This window comes from Triticum dicoccoides, chromosome 3A (assembly GCF_002162155.2).
Source record: "Triticum dicoccoides isolate Atlit2015 ecotype Zavitan chromosome 3A, WEW_v2.0, whole genome shotgun sequence".
NCBI lineage: Eukaryota > Viridiplantae > Streptophyta > Magnoliopsida > Poales > Poaceae > Triticum > Triticum dicoccoides.
Genome location: NC_041384.1, coordinates 696,766,161 through 696,770,814, shown reverse-complemented (window position 1 = coordinate 696,770,814; position 4,654 = coordinate 696,766,161). Strand labels below are relative to the sequence as shown.

At 42.5% G+C, this 4,654-nt stretch overlaps 1 pseudogene; it reads left to right on the top strand.

The window, feature by feature from the left end:
- The first annotated feature begins 2,673 nt into the window (after window positions 1-2,673).
- On the top strand, window positions 2,674-4,161 carry LOC119272936 (annotated as a pseudogene).
- The last annotated feature ends 493 nt before the right edge of the window (window positions 4,162-4,654 follow it).

Sequence of the window (4,654 nt, the reverse complement as noted above, 5' to 3'; positions counted from 1 at the left end):
CAGATGCTCTCTATGCATGTGTGACAGAAAGAATATTGAGAACAAAATTATGTCTATCACACTTGACAACCCTTCAAACAATGATGGCACGATCGATGCTTTGAAGGCCAAGTTCTTGTTTCGGAGAGGTATGCTTGTATGCCTTCTGTTTTTACACATATGCTTGATGTTTTTTCTCATATGCTTGTTGCTATGCTCATATAGAAGCTCTCTGTGCTCATATGTTTGATGTTTGTGCTCATATGCTTGCTGTTTTTGCTCACATGCTATTGTTTTTGCTCATATGATTGTTGCTATGCTCATATATAAGCTCTTTGTGCTCATATGCTTGCTAGTTTTGCTCACATGCTTGCTGTTTTTGCTAATATAAAATTTGTCTTTTCTAGGTAAGGACTTCGAAGGCCAATATTTTCATATTCGTTGTTGTGCACACATCCTCAACTTGGTCGTGCAAGATGGGACAGAGATCTTAGATAATTTGATAAACAGCTTAAGAGAGATGGTGAAGTACTTCAATAGGTCACCTTCTCGTCTCCATGCTTTTGTTGCCACTTGCAAAAGCTTGGGTGTCAAAGTTGGTAATCATTTACACCTGGATTGTAAAACAAGGTGGAGTTCAACCTATAAGATGATTAGCACTGTCCGTGGATATAAGGAAGCCTTGACCTCTAATGTTGGTTCCAATGCCAACTATGCTTGGGCGCCGACAAATTCAGAGTGGGACATGTATGAGCTTATCTCTCCATTAATGTTGAGTTTGGCTGAGGTGACAAAAGCATTTTCAAGAACTTTATATCCCACTTCGAACAACTTCCACCAATACATTGTTGGCGTCAAGCTTGCAATCAAACATGCAATGACTAGTGATAGTGACCACTACAAGGAAATGGGTGAAGCATTGTTGGAGAAGTTTGACAGATATTGGGAAAAAAAGAACAATGCCATGGTGATCGCAACCATCTTTAATCCACGGTACATATGCTTGCTGTTTTTACTCCAATGATTGCTGTTTTTACTTATATGGTTGTTGTTTTTACTCCAACGGTTGATGTTTTTTACTAATATGCTTGTTGTTTTTACTTGTATGCTTTCTAATTCACTCCAATGCTATCATCTTTGATCCTAGGTACAAGATGAGTTATATAGAGTGGGCCTTTGGAGAACTATATGGAGAAGGAAGTGCGAGGTTTAGGACTGAGATAAAAATCATGGAGAAAGAGTTGGCGGCCTTGTATGAAAAATGTGTTGCTCAAGATAAGCAAGCTGGAAATGGAGAAAGTTCATCTTCCTTTGCAAACATTCCTAGTATCCCGGTTCAAGCTGGGTACGAGTCCTTCTTATCGTCCCGTTCAACAAGAATATCAAAGAGTGAGTTGAGTAACTACTTAGAGGATGAGGTTGCCCCTCGCAACAAGGCTCTTGATCTTCTTGGTTGGTGGAAAGACAATGCTCCTAAGTACCCAATTATGGCCAAGATAGCCAGGAGGTTCCTTACTATCCCGGCTACCTTCGTGTCTTCGGAATCTACCTTCAGCACGACCGGGTTTTAGGTATGTCAACTCGTACTATTGAACTTTGGATATAAACTTGTCAACTTCTCATCCTCAAACTAGTTTGTCAACTTGTGTTGTATTAGATGACTATAGGAGTTCGTTAAAACCGGTTATGGTGGAGGCATTAGTTTGTGGTGCAAGTTATATCAAGGGTGATCACGTTGACTTGAATCTGGTGGTATGTTTGCCATCTTCTCCTTACCTTTTCGTTCTTTCTTTTTTGGTCTTGTTGTATGTGATGTGAGCATTTGTTTAACTTCCACACTTGTAGCCGAGGGATGAGAATGAAGAGGATGATGTTGAGAACATCAAGTTACCAATTGTGGTGGAGGAGATCAACGATTGGTAACTATTCTTCCTACATGTTTCACTTGTCATACGATACCAAATATTATTTATGTGAATGTTGCTTACCTTACTTGTAGATGTTCATCATGTGGATGTTGATCTTGCTATTCTGGAGATGGATGTCAAAGTGGTATTTCTCATGTGAAGGCTACCTTTGAATTTGTGTTATTTTGGAATTTGTCAAATCATGAACTATGAATTATTATTGCAAGTTTCGAGATGAACCTTTGTGTTATGTTGAACTTGTCAATTGACATGAACTCGAAATTGTCATTGCAAGTTTGTAATCGTGTGGTTCAATGATGATAAGACCTTATGTTTGTGGATGTGATTTTTTGTGCTATTGTTCTTCTCAGAATCAATTGTTCTGATGTCCAAAATACAAATAAAACGTTGTCCAAATTTAGTTGTGCCATACTAGTCATTATACAGAAACAGAGCACTCACTAAATTTGGACAACCTAAATTGTGGCCAAAAAGCGCAACAGGGCACTCCCAGGAGAAGCTACCGGCTAAATAATGGCCAAAACGCTTAATATAGCACTCCCAGGGATAGCTACAGTCTAAATACAACAAAACAGCCTAAACAGAGTCCCAGCCATCGGTCCCATTCGGTCCATTCGGGCTGACCGAGCTTTGCTCTTCTCGGTCCGGTCCTCGAAAATAGGCTTGCTGGCCACCTCAGTCCGGTCCGGACCGAACCGGCCGCGGCCGGTCCAAAGGCTGGCTCGGTCAAAGCCCGGACTGGACCGGACCGCGTCCACCCTGATCCATGCTTCCGGGCGACCTTGTCCGCCGCATCGTCGACTCCTTCCTCGACGACAATGACCTCGACTGGTACATGGAGTACCGCACTGTGTGCACTGGCTGGCGCGCCGCCACCGACGATCCAAGGAGCGACGCCTCCAACCCTCGCTTTCACCCGAGCCGGTGGATCGTCCTCGACGAGGTCTTCCAGAGCCAAGGGAATCTGCTCCTGTTGAACACCAACACTGTCGCTTCCTCCACAAGAATCTTCCGCAGCTCGGCGCTTACCACGCCGCGGCTACCACTCTCAACGGCTACTTCGTTCTGGCGGAAATGACCGCTCCTCACGCCGCTCGTGTCCTCAACCCTCTTACTGGCGTCATGATCCGTTTCGCGTCGCCCGTGCCCCCTGATGTGGGAATCACGGTTTTCAATTTCAGTTTCAACAAAATTTCAGCACCAACTGAAATTCAGTGAAATTCAGTTATTTCAATTTGCATTTCAGCCAAAAGGCCGAAATATTCATTTGATTTTAATTAAATATTTGAAATTTTCAAAAAAATATTAAAAAATATATTTAATTTCCTGTGTACTACTGAATTTGCTGAAATATTTTAACCGAAATTTAATATTTCAGTGTCTACTGAAATTAATGAAATTCTGTGAATTTAAGTGAAATCTCACTGAAAGTGAAAACCATGGTGGGAATCACTGATGTCCTTTTCCCCCACGGCTCTTCGCTCTGACTCACCGTGTTCTCCGACTCATCTCGCAAGGCTTACTTGGAAGCTCCTCACAGTGAAAGTTTCGTCAGATACAACCATAAGCAGCCAACAGCTTACGATTTCTTCCGAAAGGCGGTCGTGGGTGATGTCTACGCAAGCTTTTCTGAAGCATCCACAGTTCGTGAGATGATTATTTGCTTAGGAAAATTTCTTCCGTTTAATCTTTCTCCTGTGACCGAGGTTTTCTCCCTTCATCTTATTGGACATGGGTACGGCATGCGGTGTTTCCTAGTGGATTTGCATGGGCATCTGTGACCGAGGTTTTCTCCCTTGATCTTTCTGGACATGGGTATGGCATGCGGTGTTTCCTAGTGGATTTGCATGGGCATATATGTATCATCATGAAGATCTTGAATCCACAGGGAGTCTTGGCTCTCTTTGCATTCCAATTTGACACCGAGATAGGTAACCTCGAGCGTCTGAAGACCACAGACAGATATGCAATCTTCATCGGTGACCACAGGTGCTTCTCCGTCGATGTTGATGAGTTCCCAGGAACTGAGCCAGACTGTGTGTACTACACTCAACATTTGGGTTCATCTGCTCATATCTGCAAGTGCAACATCAAGGATAACAAAGTACAGAGGATCTCTGAAGCTGCAGATTTCGTGAAGCAGGACAAGAAATTTGTCCTGGTCGCTGACCGTCCTTACACCATGATCCACCTTCTCGCCAGCTACACCATCAACAACCCGGATTCTCAACTGGCCTTGCAACAGATTCCATAAGGCGTCGACAGATCTTCGTTTAATTCCTAAGGACAGTGATTTCAGTCCGACAAGAAGGCTATGCATTTGCTAAGTAATTCGTCTTGTTTCCCGTCTAGTCTTTCTTTTAGTTATTATGGTTATTATGGTTATTATGCCTTGCCTGGTTAAGAGTAAGAAACAGGTAGATTCTATGTTAGATCACCTTTAGTGGAACTGCAGTTTGATGTCTTAATTGGTACTATTTGGTATCAACCTAATGCGGCATCTGTTATATATCGTGCTTGATGGATACTATCTTATTTAGATATGTCCACTCGTTCTTCTCTTGTATTACTATTTCCTAGCAAATGCAATGTGGTGCTTAATTTCTAGCAGTAGTAATGTTGGCCTTGTCAACTTCTGGATTTTGCTAGCCTGTCTAGGGAGGACCTTCTTGGATCTTGAGTAATACAAATCCCTTTTACCCCCGCAAAAAAAACTTCTGAATTTTGCTCCTGCAATGGAACCATCT